A 20,826-nucleotide genomic window follows, 5' to 3' on the forward strand; every position below is an offset into this window, starting at 1 on the left:
ATATTAGCTAAATCCTTACTATAAACCTGTGAGGCAGATAAGATGGAAGCACTTATGCTAAAAATAAATAAAACCTAGAACTGTCTCACATAACTGTAAGATTTTATTAAAAATAAACAGGGCTGGTTGGTATCCTTAACCTCAAGGTCACAAAACAAAGTACTAGGCACTGGAGGATAGCAGCAGAAGCCAGTACTCCAAAATCACTGTGTCTAATTAAGGATTCCGAAGAATCTCTGCTTTATACTCTCTCCTGTCTCGAAGCATTCGCTGTGAGAACATTCAAATGCCACCGGGAGACTGACATGCTGCTTGTTAGGTCAACAGTCCCATTGAGGCTTCCTCCCATTCTGGGCCAACCATATGTGCTGGGCAAATAACGCTGCACCAGGGCAAATGACAGCGGGCAGGGCTGTCCTGCTCGAAAGGGAGGGAACCGAGGGGGGAAAAGCTGTGTGGAAATCAGAAGAGTGTGTCGTGTGCGCACGTGCTAAATAATTCAGCTTTAAACTGTTCTGAACTTCTGACCCTCACACTTCACTGTGATGTACAGGACTGGAGGGTTCAATGTTAGTCCATGATATTTTAAAGACAAAATTGTATGAAGCCTGCCTGTTCCAGCGTGAGGACTTAATGCTAAAAGCATTCTAATATTAATGATGATGGCTGGGTTCAGAACTGTTTTAGTTCACGGCAATAATTTTGTTTATGAGGTTGGGGAGAGAGAAAATGAAATTGCTCTGTTAGCGCTGCACCCTGCTTCCTCCAGGCATCGGGCAGCATGTGTCCTTTTCCAATAAAAACATGGATTTGCCTATTCTGTGGGTTGTGTGCTTCCCTCCCTTCCCTTTGCTGGCATTTGGCACAACTGCCTTACTTCCAACACGTTTGAGCATAGATGCATTTTTTAACCAGCAAAGTAAGGAAAAAAAGAATTTGATGAAGCTTATTTTTATGCTAACAGGAAATATAAAAGACAAAGTGTTCTATGTTTAAAACTACAGCATATGCAGCTTGTGTGCACATCAGAGAGATCCCTACAAAGCAGCACACGCAGATACAAGATTATACAGAAGAGAGAGACAGATGCAGATTTCCACGCCGAAAATCTCTAGTGACTCCAAACACGATGGATATTAAAAAAAAAATAAATAAAAAAATAATCGCGTTGCTGGGAAAGAATGGTCCCAACGTAGTCCAACACTCCTGTGGACTTGCAGAGGCCCGGGATGACGCCGTCGGGGAGCAGCGATTACATAAAGCGGGGCAATCTTTCTCCGCAAGTACGCGCTACTTTCCCGCGGGGAGCGGGAGCGCGGTGACCTTTGGAGCGCGCTGTGCGCCCGCAGTCCCGGCCGGGGGCAGCGCCGGGGCTCCGGCAGCACTCGGAGCTGGGGCAGCGCCGGGGCTGGGGCAGCGCTCGGGGCTCCGGCACCGCCCGCACCTGCGCCGGGCGGGGAGCGCAGAGCCAGCGCGGCGGAGCGGCCCGCGGGGCGGCGGCAGGGCCGGGGCTCCTCCATCCATCCTCCTTCCTTCCCTCCCTGCCCGCCTCCCTCCGTCCCTCCCGCGGGGCGGCGCGGCGGACGGGGCGGGCCAGGCCGGGCTCCACCGCCTCCTGCCGCCGCGGTGATTGGCCCGGCCCGCCCCTCGCCCCGGCGCCCAGGCCACCTCCCTCTCTGGCTAAAGCGGGCAGTAGGTGAGGGGAAGGCGGCCAGACGGGAGCATGGTCGCGGCTCCGCAGCAGCCTCCGCCGCCGCGCCGCGCCTCCCTGCCCGGCCTCCAGCGCGGCTCCCGGCGCCCGCAGCCGCGCGGGGCTCTGCGTTAGCGGCGGAGGCTGCGATGCTCGAGCCGCCGCTGCCGCCTCCCGCCGCCGCGCATCCTCCCGCCGCCTGAGGACGCGGCCGCCTGCGCCCCCGCGGAGGGAGGTAAGCGGCGCGGCGGTGCCGAGCCCGCCGAGCCCCCGCCGCCGCCCGCCCGCCGCGCCGGGCATCGCGGGGCTGGGGCTGCCCTGCGCCTGCGCTCGCCGCCCGCATTAAAAACTTCCTGCGTGCCTCCCGCTGCCTGGGGGGTGCCGTGCCGGGGCCGGCGGGCCCTCAGAACGTTGCTGTGGTGGTTTGGGGTTTTTCCCAGGGTTTTTCGTCTCGGCGTGGGGGGGTGCCCGCCCCCGCCGCGCACCCACAACTTCAGGCGCTCGCTCGGGGAGCGGCGGCGGCCGCGCAATTCCTTCGCCCCAGTCCCGGGGGCGGCAGTGTCCCCGCAGAGCCCCATCCCTCCGGGGGCGGCTGTCCCTCCATGGGACACGGATCCTCCGTGGATCCTCCGTGCCCTGCCATGCCGGGCCCGCTCCCGGAACTGCCTGGCACGGCTGGGCGCGCAGCCCGCCGGCAGCCTGCTTCCCTGCCTGCCTGCTTCCCCAGCGCCCGGCCAGCCCGTCCTCTCCCTGTGCCTGGCGTGCATTCCCGTGCCCCTTCCTGCCTCTCCGCATCCCCACGCGTGATGCCTGCGAGGAACTTTTCAACACAATATTGCTCAAATATATGTATATGTGTGTGTATAGATATTAAAACATTCCATACGTTTCCCATGCCGATGCCATGTCCTCGCCGGTGTGAGGTTTGTTTGGCTGCTGCTGTGCTTTTCCATTGATGCTTTTTTTTTCTTATTTTTTTTTCTTTTTTTACCTTTTTTTTTTTCTCCCCTGAGGGTGATTTTCCTGTAACTTATCTCCGAACCCAAGTGCTGCGTGCTGCTGTTCGGAGCACAGAGGTGCATCCATCCCTTGGGTGCTGCTTTTCGGAAGGTCTGGCTTAGGCTGGGAGGGAAAAGCTACTTTCTGTTTTGACATTGAGTGGACGTGGCGAGCTGTCCTTGTGTGAGGATGCAGGTCTGTGCTCCCCGGGATTTTGGGTTTAGGTCTCTGTGCCTCCCCGGAGGGTGGAGAAAGGTCTGGAGGAAGGGACTTCTGGAGATGGATGGTGGTGTTTGTCGTACACTTCATAAACAGTGTGTGCTCATCGTCTCCAAGATTATTTTATTTTTCCTTCTCTGGTCTCATTTATTAAACTGAAAATATCCCTTGAACGCTGGAGACAGATTTATCTCCCCACCACAACCAAAAATGATGGAGCCCTGGTCATGTAGCTGGCTGCTTATCTTTTGTTACTGTGTATGAAAACTGCATAGAAAAAAAATACAGCGTTCTGGTAACTAGATTAAGGGGGATTTAATCACTTTTCCATCAATGAAGGAAAAAGCCATGCATGTTTGCTGCAGGCTTATTACTTGTTTAAATGGAAGATTATATAGAGTGTATTTCCGATAAATGAAGAAACTTTCTTTTTCCTGGTAGTCTTGAAAGCATCTAAGCAAGTGTGTGTGTAAGCACGTGTGAGTCTCTTGCACCGATTTAAACATGTTTATCAGTGTCTCCTTTTGAGGTACTTTCAAAAACCCTAACTACTGTAGCTTTAAGGTGACTGCAGATAAGTGTTATTGTTTCTTATAATTAGCAATCTGCTGAAACTTTAAATCCTCATTGAAAGATAGGATCTGTGTGAGAAAAGGGGTAGTGTTCCATAAGCTTGATTTTTTTTTTTAAATTTTTTTTTATTGTTTACCTATAGACCAAAGCACCAGTGCATCTGTTGTTGTTGTATTCTGGCTTAAACTGCTAATGGCTTTATCTTTTTTTTTCCCCATGTGGAGAAAAATCAAGTACAGCAATATTTTACTCTGACATTTATCTGCGTCAAACTTTAGTTATTCTCAGGAGGTTGTTTAATCTTCTCTGAATAACGTTCAGGATTGTGGCTTTTTGTTTGTTTATTCTTATAACCTGTTCTTATTGTGTTTATTACTGGAAGTTGTCTTCAGTTTAGGATGAAATATTGTAGCTATGCAAATAATTTAGTGACCCAACCAGAATGAGACTTAGCCTGCCTATGTAAACTGTGCTTTTCATTGCCTTGTTTTGCGTAGCTGTTTTTTTCCCATAACATCCATGTTGCTATTTCCTAAAAATGCCTTTGATATTTTAGTTGAAAATTAACACTTGGCATTCGAGTAACTAACTCTTTGGAAAAAAATGAGGGAATCACTGCGATTTATTTAAAAATGGAAAAACATCTTGTCATGCCAAGTAGTTGTCTTGCAAGCAATGACCTGTAACACTTAATGAGGATGAGTTTTTGTTCATTTTGCTTACAATAAAGGGTCTTAAATGAACTCTGAAATACAAGCTGGGCTCTTGGTCTCAAACTGCCTGACTTTCCTGCATTTGTTGTCTCCAGTAGCTTATGAAATGTGTGCACAGTGTGTCAACCTTTCCCTTAACAACAAAACCTATGAGCAAATGTTCAGTGTGAATTATATTACCGAAATAAAATATTCTATAGTTGTCATGGTTACAAATAGAGGCAGGGTTACTGGTTTTCATCTGCATGCTGGGGAGGGGGGATCTAGTTTTGTCACTTTTTAATTACGTTTCTATTGAGTGATGGTCATACTTCAAATACCCAGTATATTAGATACATGGCACAGTGAATTAGATTTTGTCAAAGTCTTGCTGAAACGAAACAAAAAGTGGTGGTGTGCAGGAACAAGCCCTTGTTCATTTGCTTTTACGAAGCAGAAATCTTGAGGGAAGAAAGTAACCCAGCTCTGTTTTGTCTTGGCTTCTAGATTAGCATTCTGCCACGGTTGCTGCTCTTCTTCAAGCAATAATAAAAAGTATATAGTGTGTATGTTGAGTGGAAATTCCTCAATGAAAGGAGAGGAAGGCACGGATCTAGGATGAGATGTGATTTTTGGGTTTAGTGAGCGCTGTGTCTGGTGCTATCACTTGCAGTGCCTGTTTGCAGGAGAATTCCTTTGCCCAGGTTTGCTGTGGTAGCCTCTCCGGGGATGCTGCTCTGCTCCCACACCTCCTGTGCCAGGTAGGGATCCCTGGTGTCCCTGGAGCTGCTCAGGTTGGGGCAGTGCTGGCAGCCACCAGGATCAGGACTCTGATTATTCGCAGTTGTTGGCGCTTATCCCAGGGCTGTGTCTCTCCTTCTCTGTGCTCATCTGCAATTCAGTCTTGTCCATGCCTACTTGTTTTCCTGACCTTTTAATTTAGTTCCGATACCTGATGAACCCAGTTCTTATGAAGCACAGAAAAAATAATAAATAAATGAAGGGCCAAAATAATTGTTTTTTCTTTTCCTTCTTGCTGTGTGCTGTAGTGGAAACTCACAGGCATCATTAGGGTGGGAAGAGTATCCCATGATCTGTAAATGGAGAGAGAAATTCCAGCTGTTCCACCTTGTTTAACCCTTGTAACTTGCATCATACCCCTACTATGCAATTTATTTCTTTTTAACCTTAAAACTCACTTGCAGTTTTCTATTGCACTTCGGTCTCTTTAATATTTTTGTTGAGGTTTTCTATCATCTCTTCTTTAGGTTGAGCATGGTCTTCATTGAGTTCTTGTAGTGACTTGTCCATTAAACTCCATGGGTCACTTGGGTTTGCTGCTGTGGGCTATGGACCCAGGGAGCCCAGACAGCTGAGGGCTGATCCTAAAACTGCTCTCTTTGCAGAGCCTCAACTTTATGGTGCAGCACTGAAGTCTACATCATTTTCAGCTCACTAGTTCTTTGTGCTGCAGTCGAGACTTCTAGCTAGCTAAAAAGCTCAGCATGGGTTAGCGACTTACTTGGTCTTTCTGCTTTTTTGGCTTTCCCTCCAGATCTTCCATTTTGAACAGTGTGCTGATCCAACAACCTTAAATATGACACAGTGTCATTAGGTTCTGTCATTTATTTGTGTATCTAATCACTTCTTTAATGTACTTGCCTCTCTGCAGAAGAAAGATGGTGTGAAACCTGTGTCCTAAAGCCCATAAATGTACAAATTAGATAATGTTGAATATACCTGCAGGTAACTGGATTACTGCACTAATTGTTTGTTGCATTTTTAGAAAAAATTCTCATTTTATGTTGGTTTACTCAGTGTGGAGAATGGGTTCAACATCCCTCTGTGCAGTTAAGTCTTCCATAAAGTTACTTGTATTAAGGTGGAGCTCCTGTGTGGAGGCTTAAGATGCTCTTCCCAAGAAGTAAACTGCCAACAGCAAATCCGAGTGTGAGGCTGTAGGAAACATAAACAGCTTTGACATGCTTCTGTCACTTCTGTGTTTCCTTTGTTACCAGAAGTACAAAGAACTCCTCCTCAGCTATAAAGGAAGACATTACAAGGAAATAGATTAGAAATCTCTTATGGGAACGCCTTTCTGTCAGGTTTTTGCGAGTCAACAGTGCTTGCCAGGGTGTGAATATGCATCTTCTCCCTGGTATGGTGAAACCAGACCTGGTACAAGCAGTGCCCAGAAACCTTCCCAGTGCTGTTGTTATGCAGCTGGTTACCTCTGTGCTGTCTTGACCATCTGATAAATGACAGTAACTGCATTCCTAGTCACACTCTTCCATAAATAATTTTATGTTGTGGATTAGGATATGTGGAACATGGGACCGTTTTGTCTAATTTTTATGTGCTGCTTTCATGTTTTATTTTAATCTATGATGCTTAGGCTTGGGTTTTCAGATATTCACAACTTGGGTTTTGGCCATAATTGGCATTAACAGCAGAAGAACACAGGTTTTTGTGGTGGCCTTAAATTTCAGGTAATGTACAGTGCTGGCTTGCAATAATAATACTGATTCTGTGAAACAGTCTGCTGAAACTATAGACTTATTTTAAAATTAACTCAGTGTTCCTTTTGTAGCATTCTGATTCGTATTTCTGTTTAACTCATACCATCATTACAATATGCTATGTTATATGTGATGTTACGTGCTGGGATTTTTGTTCAGGGTTGGTTTTTCTTGGGTTGGTCTCCAGTTTTAGAGCTCTGAATAAGTACAGGTAGCACACAGTTTGATTGGGAAGCAGATTATATCTCAAGGTGTGCATTGGAACTCGTTCAGTGCAGCAGTTTGCAAGAAAATCTGCCACTGATAAAATTCCTCTGCAGCATTGCTGTTAACTAAAAGCTGTTAAGTGTGCTGTGGCAGGAGTGTTTCCTGGGCTGTCAATGTAGTTGAGAGATACTGTGAAGAATCCTTCAAGTTGATACAGGGGTATCTGAGTCAACAACACTGTTTGGTAGCAGGACTCAAATTCAAGATGTGCCTAATTTGTCGAGCTGGACTCATTCATAAGTCTCTTCATATTTTTGAATCTTGGGAGAGAGACTCCTTATCAATTCTTTGCTCGTGTTGTTTTCTGGGATTTTTTTTTTTTTTTAAAGCCCCCCAGACAAACCCAGAACCCTCTATCCCAAAACCAAGATCTGCATAACAGTGCAGACTTTAGAAGTCCTGGGTTTAAAGTGTGATTTAAGGCCTTTGGCTTCAGACACTTCTTAAAGTCCATGCTGATGAGTAATTAATATTTAAATCGGATAATTCTGTTCTAAGATCTGCTTTGTCAGACCTTGTTGTAGGATTTTGTTTTTGGTCTGCAAAAGCAATGTTGATGGATTTGCAGATAGCAGCATGCTGTAGCTAGCTACTCAGAGGAAGGTTTATTTTCTCAGTCTAAGGCTTAAACGTGCTTTTCCCCTTAATTAGAGGGAGAAGAATTTAAATGCTGTTAGTTTTTCCAGGCACAGGTAAACCCCAGATCAAAAGGAGAGGTGAAAGAGTTCAGGAAGTTCATTGCAATAATCACAAGACATGGAATAACTTTAAAGTGGATGCAGCTGTGTTTACCTGTGCTTTGAAATCTATACGTATAGCAAAGTTCAGCTGATTTGTAGCTTGTTGAGCACCTGAATTCATTAAATGATTCCTAACATATTGTATACTTCAGAAACTTCATTTTTCACTTTCTCTTGATATTTTTTTGTCTCTTGCCTGCCAAGGGTGGAACAATGCCAAATTGGAACACTTCATATTACAAACTGTTGTTGGGTATATAAATGTCTAGAAAATACTTCTGAAACTATATGAAATGCTGCAGAATGTAGTTAAGCCGTATCTTTTGAGCTTATTCATTAACCCTTCTTAAAGCTTGGAAAAACAGTGTCAGAGAAGCTGTTACTTCTGTATGAGGTTTCTTCTGTTCTAATACAAGCAGTAGAGCACAAAAATATACGCGTATGTGAAATGTAGAAACTATTTCAGCTGTACTTACCTATACATGATGCAATGACTCTTTGACAGTGCCTATATTCCTAAGCGTATCCTTAATATGGGGTGGCTCAGCAGAACTATTCAGCATGATGTTTCTGCTTGGATTATCAGGGCCAGGAACTCTGTTGTCAGTGGAAGTTGGTTCTTCTGGTTGAGGGTTTTGTGGTTTTTTTTCTCTTACCCTCTTTTTGAGTGGCTTTTTAGTGAAATGAGTTGGAGGCTCTAGCCTTCAGATGTCTCTGAAGACTCCATGAATGAAAGAAGGAAAAGTATAGAAGAAACACTTTTCCTGAAATTTTACTGGTAGTCACTGGAGCAAGGAGAAATTTCTGGAGGATTAGAGTAAGTGGCTGCTTGATTATGAGATACTGGTTATATTTTAAGGGTTTTATTTAAAAACTGGATCATATAAATGTCTACTTGAAAGATTCAACTTGTTTCTTTCTTTCTCATCCTTCTTGGGGATAGGAGTGGGTGCAACAAAGCTGAGCCAGATGTTACTCATGACACTGGATTTGTGCACTGCTTTTCCCCCAGTGGATTTCTCCCCAGTTGTGCAAACAGCTCAGTAGGCTACATCTGAAAAGTCTCCTTATTACCACAGACACTTTGCAATCCATCCTACTCAGAGCAGAGAAATACCAGATACACCAAGGATATTGTGTGATGAGAGGTTATGAAAAATGCTGTGCCTCCTTCCTGTAGAAGACCACAAAACGTGCGTGGCTAACACTCCCAGGTCATCCCTGACAGACTTGCTAATAAAATGCAAGGCTAAATGTTAAATGTACTGCACTGCCCTCTTTATTATGCTATTTTTGGCTGATCATATGAGAAAAGTATGTATCATTTAAACAAAAGTCACTACTCTGTCTTCCCTTCCTTCTCTCCCCCACACTGCTTCACATTTCTAAACATTGAGCATAGCAATCAATATTCCATTAAAAGGAGAATTAACTTGGGAGAAGCTTGCATGTATTTGCATGTAGTAGCTTATTTCTTGGTCTGTGGCTTTGTGTTGCCTTTCCCCAGTGTCATATTTTCTCTTTATTTTTTTTTTTTAAAGAACACTCCAAATATTTGTGCAACTACTTCTAGTAGTGAGGTTTGCCATGCCCCATCTTAATTTTTGTCAATATGAATTGCTGGTAGAGCTGTCAGCAGTGCCCTGCTTGCAGGCAACATCAGTCAAATGTTTGTAGTTACCTTTTTGCTTCTGTTTTACAATAGCTGGGCATCAGGGTACTAGGCTTCAGATCAAATGTTGCCCCCGGTTACACACATGTAGTTAACAGAAATCAATGTTGCATAGGCGTAAATGAAAGTTGGGTTTGATCTTTGGTGAGTTAACTCTTATCTCTTTTACACTGATGCTAGTCTGGATTTTCTGCAGGCTGGATTGAATGCCCATTCTCAAATTCCGAATTTGTGAGTCTTTGGCTGTCTGTGCCAACATTTTATTCCTTATGGTCTTTGTATGAGACTGAAAGTAAAAACCTCCCGCTTGCTTTCTGAGGTCTGAGCCTTAAGACTGCAAACAAATGTAATGAGATGTGATTAAAAGCTGCCTGAAGCACATGAGAGCGTGGGTTGTGGCTGCTTGGGACCTCCTGGGGAACCTCTCAGTTGATCTTGATGTGTAAATTGTCACAAGAGCTGCTGAACTGTGGACCAAATCCTGATCTAGTTAACACCTGTGGAGCTGACATATTGGAATATGTATCTGATGTTGCACAGTGCCTCTCTGTCCTGAGGAACAAATCACTTGTGAAATTCAACTGTGAAGGTCTTGAGGTCGAAGAAAAAGTCTGCAAATCCTAGCAGATGACAGCAAATGAAGAGAGAGGGAAGGGAACTATTTGCTGGTTTCTGGTTTCTATGGCCCAGGTGCTTCAGTACCTTCTTGCCCCTCAGCTCTGTTATATAAGATGGGCCAAATTTATCCTTGGCCCAGATCTGTGCAGTCAAATGAAGTTACATTTGGTACCCTGAAAACTAGATAAGTGTTCTACCCATTCTTTAAGTTTATTGAATCTCTGAAATAAATGTACTAAGAAGTGGGCTTTTTCTTTTTTGGAGGAGTAGTGTACAATTTTATGATTAAACTTCTGGGCAGTTAGAGTTTTGCAATATCACAGCCTTATCTCTGTGGGAACTAAAAGGCAATACACAGTTGTTGCCCATATTTGAGTTACTTGGAGGAGGAAGAAAAGAGCACAGAATTGGTATAGGAATTAAGGAAATAATAAGGCTTGCCTGAAGTCCCTGAAATGTGAGATTGACTTTAAAAGTGGTACTTGGATACAGAACTGCAGCCAGAGATGAAGAGGAGAATTGTGATTGCCCTAATACTCTTTATTTTGGTTTATTTGTTTTTCCTCTGTCTCAGAGAGAAATTTTGAAAGCCTATTTATGTGTGTGTAGGGTATGTTCTTGCTAAAAAAGAAATTGAAGCAAGTTTTCCTTAAATTCACTGTTTCAATATCACACTTGAACAGTTCACAGCAGCATCCTTCAAGCCTTCTAAAAACTATTCTTAGACAAATATTGTTGCAGCAGCAGCTAAGTTACTGAAGTATTGTATATCAAGAATAATACAAGTAAAACCAAAAACCCAACCTTTGTGCCATGCTGGCATCTTTATTGAGAGAACTGCGTACAACTGCAGTGCTCTGATGGCAGAGTTAAGGTGGCTTGGGCTGGAGATCGAGAATGACCCCCAGTTGGGTCAGGTTGAGAAGCTTAAACGTGAATTTTTGGGGGAAGTGCAGGTGCAGCTTGAGCCAGGCATTTCCCTGAGGTGATGGTTAACCAGGGCATCATCAGGCACTCATCTTGGGAGGCCAGGGGCTGGTTAGGCTTCTGCCCGTGAATGATCAGTCTGGAAGTCCTTGTTAACCACTTCCTTCCTAATTTTAGGCTGCACTGTTTATCAGGCAGTTATTCAACTTTAGGAAAACATGAACAGGCTCAGATTCCCTCAAGATATTTGCTAAAATGGCATCACATATGACTTAGTATAAGTCTTTTTGTGTCTAAATATTATCTTGTAAAACTAGAATCTATCAGTTTATTGCTTTCAGTAGACCAGTCATCTCATGAATTTGACTATAGCCACTTCAGGGTTGGCTTAAGAGGATAGTTTTACTCTGGAAACAAAGCATGAAACCCTTATTTTTATGTAAAAAAAGATAGGAAATTACCGCAACAACAATCAGAACTGTTCAGCCTTGGGCCATCTTCTTGATTAGAAAATGGAAAGATTAAAAAACTTCAAGATTAGCCACCAGGATAATATCCAAGAAATGTCAGTGCTCATTTTACCTAGATAATGTTACTTTTAATTTTAGGCAGAAATTTAGGATTAGTGCCTGGGCATTGTGTGTATAACTATTACATGCACAAGTAGGCCATTTAATCTTGGCTTTCTATTTCTAATAAAACAAATACGTTTCTCTGTATCTGAGTCAAGATAATAACCACAGGTTCTTACAAAAACAATGATCAGAAAGTTCATCCAGGAGAACACAGTGACAGCATTGCTCTGTGAAACCCATGTCTTCATGAAAAATGGTAAATGTAACTCTGCATCTCTGTGTGAGCTGTTGGCCAAAAAGAGTTATAAACTAAAAGTTTCTGATCTTACTGAAGCCCAGAGCAGGCTCTAACCATTGGTATCTGACCTGTCTGCCACTAGAGAGGGAAGGAGCTCTATACAGAGCAGGGATGCAGGAGTTGGATAAAGGGATATGTCAAATAAATAAGTGGGTTTTGACAGTTTTTTGGTTTTTTTTTTTTTCCTAAGAACAAAAGGAGGGTATGAATATTAAATAATATGATTTCTTTATACCTCAGAACAACTTCATGAGCAAAGTTTCGTTGCCCAGAAACACCCATAAAAAGAAGTTTTTCACATTCCATGTAGAGTGGAAAGTTGCAAATATTTTTGGCATGAAACTACAGTTAACTGCAATTTGTACTCTAGAAGCTGGAAACAAATATCTAACTATCCTGATGAACCAAGAAAGTGCCATATTCTGTATGAAATGGAAGCATAAAGACCTTCCAGGGAACTCTGGAAAGCAGTGGAGTTCATCCATTTTCCTTCATGTGACCTCAGTGTTCTAGTCTGCCTTTTTATTTAGCTGCCACTCTGAAGCTTTGCTGTTACACACACTCACACAAAAAAAGAATCCCTAGAAACTATGTGGGGTCATCTTGAGTTCTGTGTGTAACTGCAGGGTTTTTTTGTGTTTTAGGGTCAGGCTTGTGCTATCCCATCTGCCTGGTAGCTCTCCTCTTCCGGTGTGGCTGATTTGTCAAAGCAGTCTGCTTTTTATATATATACATATATATATTCTCACAGTAGCTGTACATACACTCTGCCCCCAAGTTACTGCATTATCTCTTCTGTCACTGCATCTTAAACTTTCAGCTCTCTTTTTTTAGATTGATCTTTGTTCAGATTAATGAAAGCACCACCCACAATTATTGAGCATCTGGAGGATAAAATGCATCATGTTAACTTCAGTTTATATTGGAGGGTGTTTTTTCAATCTTTGGTTTTTCTGTTTAGGCAATAAACTCTTCTGGAACAAGGGCTGTTACTTTTTGCCTGTACAGTTAGAGCTGCATCCCTAGTTGTGCCTGGAGCTTTAACAGGACAAAAATGATTCATAAGATCTGAAAATGCTGTTCTTCTCCACCCCTCTTTTCTCCAGTTCAGTCAACAAAGATTCTGTTATGCTGAGGCAAAGCAGAACTTAATGCTTTGAGAGCTTTTCTGTTTCTCTTAATTGCTTATTTTTTAAGATGAAAAAATATCCTGGAGAGGTAAAATAAACATTAGAGAATTTTGTGATTCCTAAAACTGTTTTAAATAGGATTTTGAAAAAGATTTGAGATTATTCTAACCCAGAGACAGTGAGCAGTAAAGCAGGCTTGTTAGTCAGGGGTGTATCTGCTTCTTCTGGAAAGCAAGTATGTGCTTTGTCTCACTCCATTAAAAATAGTAATCCCAGGAATATAGCAAAGGCTCCAAACTATTTTGGAGGTGGTTGTTGATGTAGAGGTCCACAGTCACGCCCACCAGAGGGCATTTTATCACCAGTTTCTTGGGGAAAAAGTTTTTTTCCTTAAGTCATAATAAAGTAGTAAATATTGGACGGCAAAGCAATGTATGAAACATTGTACAGATAGCTTTTTTGTTTATATATAAATACATATGCTTATTTCCTGGCTGTATTTATATGTAAATAAGTAATGATGTCGGCTTGAATGGTTGGGTTTCCCCTCTGCTTTCTAAATGCTTACTAATTTTACTTAGGGGTAATCTGGGGAGAAGGGAATTCCTTAAAGCTCTCCCACAGCTGGTGCAGGACACTGCCCTCCCTAGCACACAAGTGCAGCAGATGCTCTGGATGATTGCAGCGCAGCCTTGCTCCCCCTTTCCAGGGCACTCGGAAGCAGAGGCTGCTGTTCAGAAGCCCTGCTCATTTAGGAGGCAGGAATTTGTGAATATAGTTAATAGCAAAGCCCCTGGATCTAAAGGAAGCACTTGGCAGCTGGGGAAGTGTACATCTGCCAGATGGACCTGACATCTTGTGTTTGGCAGCAGTTAATGCTAAGGCATGATATGCAAAATCCAAGGATGACAGCTAGGAAATGAATTTTTATTCTAAAAACTGTGTTTTGATTTTGGTTTTTGCTTTTTTACTCATCTGTCATCCATTATGAAATAAAGCTCTGCAGGAAAGAAAAAAACCAAAAAAACCTCTGCTCCTGAAAATACCTTTTCTGGCCAGTTCTCAGGGTGTTTCCTCATGAAGCTGACATCTGTGCTGAAGGTTGGGCTGCCCTAGTTCAGACGTGTGACCTTCGTCGGCCTGATACAGCACATATAATGTGATTAATTCCCTTCAGTTCCCTATGGATAAATATATTCTCTCCAGCAGAGCCCCTGTGACTTGTTTGCAGCCTCAGCAGAGGCCTGGGGTCATCTGAGACCAAACTGCAAACCTGGGCAGGGCTCTGAACAGCCTGTGCTGGGACGTGTAGGCAGAGCTGTGGTAAAAGCCTTTTTCTTTGCAGGACATTATCTGCATCTGTGGGATGTGCTCTGAATGGTTTGATTGGAGATTTGGAGACTTGTGATCTTTGAGAATCTGGCCCTTATCCACAGAGGATAGTGGTCCGTCCTGTTTGGGGTGAAGGGAGGCAAAGATAGAAGCAAGAACATGGTTCTTTGGAGCAGGACCTGTGGGCAGGTGCCTGCAGTAAGGATGGATGCTCTGTCTGCTGTGTGTACTGCTGCTGGGGAGGCAGGAGGTGCTCAGGCTTCCCCTTACTCCAAGGGTTTTGTGGTGCTCTGGTCTGAACACTATTCTGTGCAAAACAGGGTGAAGACCCTCAAGAAATGGTGGCTGGGGGAGCTGTGTGGAAACAATTGCTCAGAACCTTAAAATTACTGCAATGAAAAAGTGAGGTGAAGCATTAATCAAGACTAGCTCTGGCTCAGCAGCAGCAGGCAGTCTCCTACTATACCTCAATGTTTTTCAGCCTCTTTATTCAGATGATATATCCTTTAGCCTGGAAATATTTTTTTTCCAGCAGTGTTAGTGTCTGTGCAAATAAATGACCTATAAAAGAATTTTATTAATTCTCTAGGCCTAAAACTTTGAATAACATTTTTAGCTAGATAAATTTGCTTTCTGCAACTGTCCAGATGATTTGATAAAGACCTATGTCTTTGCCATCTTGTCATCACTGAATTTAGTACCTTAATATCTCCAAGGGTTGTAAAAGATATCTTGTGGTTAAGAGTTGAGGGAGTTGTGGGGTTTTATTAATATTTGAGAGCTCAAATGTAAATTAGTGTTTAAAAGGACTTTGGATGTGATTCTGTATTTTGTTTCCTTGGGTTTTAATTTTGCCTGTGGTGATGAGCTGGACCACATATAAATGTGGGGACCCACCTGTAAAATCTTAAGTGAGGGAATGTTGTCATAGTGGGTGAGTTAGGCTGCTAAGAACCTTGCTAGCATAAAAAACCCCAAACCTGTTAGGGTGAAAAAAATAAGTAGATGGCAGCACTAAGCTGTTCTGAAGAAGAGAGAATTTGAAGGTGAGAAGATGAAAAGCCTGTTAAATCTGCAATTATTGCAACAGTGCAGAGCTCCCGCAACATGATTGTAACTCATATTAGCAAAAGAACTTTGCAATCTGGTTTCCCTGCTGTTACATGGGGAGTAGATACTACTGCTTCTTCTCATTTCGTTAGTAAGGACCATGTGAGGTCTCAGTGTAACTGAGCTAAAACAAGCTCATATCTGGGTTTCCTACAGAGTGTTCTAAGGATTTGACCTGACTGCTGTTTGTATCTTGGTGCTAACTTTTTAGCACTATTGTTATTGTATCAGAAGCAATTCCTTTGCTTCCAAAAAGTATGTTCAAAGACATATATAACTTTAGTGTATTTTCATGTACACAGGCATGTAGGTCTGTGACAAATTTCTGAGTTATTTGTTCTGTGAGTAGAACCACATAGCCAATAGTGTTTTTTGACAGAAGTAGCCAATAATAGTTACAAAGATGCTGATTATTCTGCATTTGAATTAGTATTTTAATGTGCCTCAGAAGTCTTTCATATTAAAAAGAACTGCTTGCCACCTTTTCCTCACTTTGCTGCTTTTCTCAGTCTGATATTGAACACTGATTTAAGGCACCTCTGGATGGTGGGGAGGAAATGCTTGCATTGGAGCCAGTTGACTGCCTTGCTTGAAATCTATTTCTGAGCAGCAGAAGATTGTCTTTGCATTCTGTGAACTCCAAAATAAAGCAAGCAAAAAACCAAGTCCACTGTTTTTGTTATGATACTTATGCTTTGAGGCAGCTTGTCCACTAATAAACTGAGGAGTTGGCAGCAGGTGCCTGGTTAAGAAACTTGAATACTTTCAGGACATTCAGCTTTGAAAAGAATGGGAGAAAATCCATGTGTTTTTAATTAGCAAACTAGCTGTTTCCAGCATTTTGTCTGATGAGCACTCTTTAGGGAGCAGGAGAGCCTGCTGATGGTGCAGAAGGTGAGCTGCATGGACTCCTGTCAGGCTTGGTGCTGTCACAACTGCCCTAGAGAAGCCTGCTTTGGTGCTCAACCAGCCTCTCACTGAAGAGCCTCTTCCTAGTGTCCAATCTGAACTCATTTTTTGGTCTTCTTTTGCAAATGGAAGACTAATTGTGTGGATGGATATTTGGGGTAGCTAATGAGAAAACCCTCAAAATAATGTAAGAACCAATATGTCAACAGAAAGAAAGCAAAAAACAACCCAAGAATTTTTTACATAGGTTGATTTGTAGCTTCTGCAAGTTAGTTACTGAAAGTAACTAACTTTATATGGTGGTGATTGCATGTAGTGTTTGTTATTATAAGTATTATAGGAATTTGGCAGGGTTTGAGACTGCTAAAATAAGCTGTTATTTTAGGAAACAGCAAGTAAGTTCTGCTTCTGGAAAACTAGATATGTTTTGAGGACATGATTTTTAATATTACAGTTTTTGTACCTTCTTGCAAGGTAGTTAACTGATACATACTAGGAATGAACTTGTTTATCGTATGGATCTTATTGGTCCAGTTGTGACCTCAGAAAGATGGGAAATATGATTTTTGTCTGAATTTAAGTTTGTGACACTCATTTTTTTAAAAAAAATTAACGTAGTGTTTTTCATAAAAAAAAGTATTCAATACTTTTAAAGGACTAAGTGCATTGTGTCCAGATGAATTTAAAAACAGACTGACCATAGAGCTGCTAGACTTTGGGTCCATTTAATCAAATACCTACTTCCAGCAGTTCCCAAGGGCAACCATTTATAAAAGGAGAAATGGTATTTTGATTTGGTCTGTTGTAATTATCTTTGTCTCACAATACCTTTCTGGGGTTATCCCGGAAGTTTAATACCTTGCACCAAGATTTGTTTCATCCTACACTCTTAAATCTATTGATGTTCTTAATGATATATGTCTACTTTGGGGCAATTCTTGCTTTTTTTGGCCTTGGCAACTTCTGGCTTCACACTCTGCAGTCTGGTTAGACATTTTTGAGACTATCTTATTTTTATCTCTTCTGTAACTTGTAGCTGAATTTCCCTTTATTATGCAACCAAGAAGACAGAAACTGAAGTTACGATTTCTCTCTGCTAGTCATGATTTTACATTTTTATTTTATCCCTAAAGTCTGCTATCCAATCTTCAGTCTGCCTTCAAATAAGCTTCTCCACATCCAAAATAGTGTTATGGTCCTCTGAGCCTTCTCTGAGTCTTCAGTAGATTTGGGTGCCTAGCACAGAGTCAGGAAGCAATACTGCTGATTTGATAGTGGCGCTTCAAAACTGCATCATTCCTCAAGCTAACACACTGAAGATTTCTTGGTATTGTTTTCCCTGTCTCACTGAGCAGTTGTTTCAGGGTTTTCTGTGACCTGTCCAGAATGGTGCCCATAGGAATTTAGCTAAAGGACTGAAAGTCTGGATTGCTCTCCTTGAGATGAAATTACTTGGTCTACTCTGTTTATTTTCGTACAGGACATCACTGGGTTTTTTTTTTAAGGTTAGGAGTTTCCCTTTTACTCATCAAAAGGGAAGATCAGTGGCTCTTCTGAATGGTTTTACAGATTAGGACATTTTGGGGAATCTGAATTGGATCTCATTCTATCTTTGGAACTAGGCCAATGTCAAGAAATTCTCATTTTTGTGTCTATATCAAGGGTCCTGCAGTTCCACAGGTTTCCTTTCTTTGCCAAGCTTTGCATCAGTAGGAGATGGTGATGTGCTGAAGGCTGGCTGTTCCCTTACTGTGCTCAGGATTAGACACTAAGTTTTGTCTCTTTCTGCTTTTACTCTCAGGAGCAGAGCGTGGAGAGGAGGGGAGGGATGAGCAGTGTGACTCAGTGTACAGCATGCCCTCTCTGTCTGACAAGCTGTGCAGTCCCTGAGGTTCCTGTCAGCTCAGGCCACAGCAGTGGTACCTTCAGTGCTGACAGGCTTGTGTTTGACTCCTCCAGGTCTACACATCCGTGTGTGTTGGATTCCCCCAGCTGAGCAGTGCTTGTATGCCTCATCCCCATCCCACCTATTTTCCTGTGTTGCCTTTATAATGAGTCAAGTTGAATTTCTTTAAAAAAACTTGATACCCAACTTCCCTCTCTGGCTTTGGCTTCTGGCTGTCATTTCTCAGGTGTCTGAACAGTTGCCTCAAGGCTTCTGCTTCTCTGTTCGTTTGTGCTGATTTAAGCTGAACACGGCTGATTTATGAAATATGTCTTAAAGTTGGCTGAATAGCAAGGTTTTGTTTCTTTTTTTTTTCCTCCCTTCATGGGAACTTAATTACTGGGGGGTAGAAATGATTTTGGTGGCTGGTGTTTTTCTGTTTTTATTCAATTTTCACGAAAATTAGATCTAAATGTAAGTACTGTGCATTTCCTTCACGCTGCAAATTCTAAGAAAATATCACTTATAAACAGTGAAACAAACAAATAAAAATGTACCCATTGCTTGTTTGCTTTGAAGTAATACTTGTATATAATCAAATGACTCCAGAAGCTGGCAGGCAGCTTCAAGAACAACATCAAATGTGATTAAAGCAAATACTCAGTTGGCAACCACTGGACCTTTATCACAGTTAAGGCTTCTCAGCATCAGACTTTCAGCACTTTGGAGACGCTGTGAGAATGAATAAATAACCATCTTCAGAAAATCTGAGGTGGTTGCGTCTGTTTGGCCCTTGTTGTGCCATTTCTGCTCTGTGACTTTCTGCATTTCTGCAGTGTCTCATGTCAGGCTTTGCAAAGCTCCAGGAACCGGGAAGCTGAGATGCGGAGAAGAGAAGGGATTTGCCTGAGGCGCTCAGATCAAATGTACTCCCAGTTCTGGTGGCAGAAATTGCCACTTGCACATTTCTCTCTAGGCTCCAGTAATCCTGGAGGGCAGCACTGTTTGTTTGTGCCTGGGCAGTCTCGAAGGTGACCTGCCCCCAGGGTTGGGTTGGTGGCTCTTGGCTGCAGTGGGGAGGTGAAGTTTTCCCTGTGCTTTGAGCAGGTTGTAGTGCTGATAATAAAACCACATCTGCCCCACTGCCGAGGACTTGGTTGGCCTTGTAAGGATGGAATTTACTTCTAGTGTGTGCCTGTCCATCTAGTTGTCACAGAATCGACAGAGACAAGGCAATGGTATTCTATTTTTTTTTATTCTCCAAAAGCAAAGTGATCCTTCCCCTCAAAAAAAATAGAGAAATCTTTTTTGTCACGTGCTGCCACAACAATGCCTGTGGCTTTCAGCACTTGAATTTTGCCACTTTGTTTTATGAAACACTTGTTCCTTATTTCAGTTGTACACTGGGCTGTAGCATGTGGTAGGCTCCTGTAGCAATGCCCTGTGTGATGGCTGACAGTCCCAGAGACCTTGCCAGGGAGCTGCTGAACACAGTATGCAAAGAAATAGCAAAAAAACTATGGAATTGAGCCCTAGCAGGCAAAAAAAAATTATTTCAGAGCTGTGACTGAGGCAAGTTTTTTGAGCTTGGCAAAGGAGGCTGCAATGAAGATTGTCTTGGAACTGTCATTGTGCTGAGAGGGAACTCATGGTCTTTGGCTTGGGGAGATTACAGGATGTTAGCATAGATTAGAGCCACAGGGTCCTAAATGGTTTGGTGTTTCAGATAATTTTTGCTAGTGTGAGTGTGAACTGCTCAGCTCCTTAAATGAGGTGCCTCTTGCAAGGAGTCAGCAGGGTTCTGGTAACCTGGAAGAACGTGGGTGACAAATCTGCAGTACGGTGCAAAGTCACACCTCTGGCAGCAGTGCTGTGCAGGAGCTGTGCACTGGCACAGCAATGAATGGAGCTGCTGGAGCTGCGTGCAGGGCCACAGTCTGTCAGAAGCTGCCTTGATGATAAGTAGTCCTCATCCTATTGCTGCTGGATAGCTGTGGGGATTATTCTGTATTGCCCATAGGTGGGGTTTTTGCTTGTAAAAACTGAGTCATGAGGTAGGAAAAGCCCTTTGCACCATTTTGGGTGTCTGATGCCCAGACACCAGCAGCAGCTTCCAGGTGTCTTTCTCAGTAGCACAGAAAAGCCAGGGCTGTGGGGTAGCACTAACTTCAGCACGAGGGTATCCTTAGAGCACAGAGCTGGGTCTCAGACCTCAGGGCAGCAGTGCTAGTACTGCTGTAATATTGCTGTAAGTGGGACTATTGGAGCAAATAGTGTTGGAAATCTGAAGCGCTGTCCGGAAGGGAAACATCCACAAAAGGAAAGTCGCCTGTGCAGGAAGGAGATGATAGAGCTTTTCCTGCTTGCACTTAAAAGGAGAATTAGGAGGATAATCTGCTGCCACAGCTGCCAGGTACCTGCTGCACTGCTGCCTTAGTGATGCACCAGTCCTTGCCCAGCACCTGTGGCTGCCAGCTGCTGATAGACGGATGCAGCCATGGATGGCCCCAGTGGAAACCCCACTCCTTTTGGAAGAAGGAATAACTTGGCTTGTGGAGAATAGGAGAACACTTGCAGAGAGCAAAATACTTCCTTTCTGCATGGAATTGGTGACTTCCACTTAAAGACGGGTTGTAAGTAGTATTGCTTATGCAATCCTGCAAAGTTTTAA

The 20,826-nt window shown here is 43.0% G+C and overlaps 1 protein-coding gene across 2 annotated transcripts in view; it reads left to right on the forward strand.

The window, feature by feature from the left end:
- Window positions 1–1,862: 1,862 nt before the first annotated feature.
- KLHL29 (kelch like family member 29) overlaps window positions 1,863–20,826 on the forward strand; it is a 386,838-nt gene continuing 367,874 nt past the window's right edge. For both annotated transcript variants that reach the window (XM_033054932.1, XM_033054933.1), the window contains exon 1: window positions 1,863–1,925. The gene's annotated coding sequence lies outside the window, so the exon portion shown is untranslated. The remainder of the gene's footprint in view (window positions 1,926–20,826) is intronic.

Source organism: Catharus ustulatus, chromosome 3, assembly GCF_009819885.2.
Source record: "Catharus ustulatus isolate bCatUst1 chromosome 3, bCatUst1.pri.v2, whole genome shotgun sequence".
In the NCBI taxonomy this organism is placed as follows: domain Eukaryota; kingdom Metazoa; phylum Chordata; class Aves; order Passeriformes; family Turdidae; genus Catharus; species Catharus ustulatus.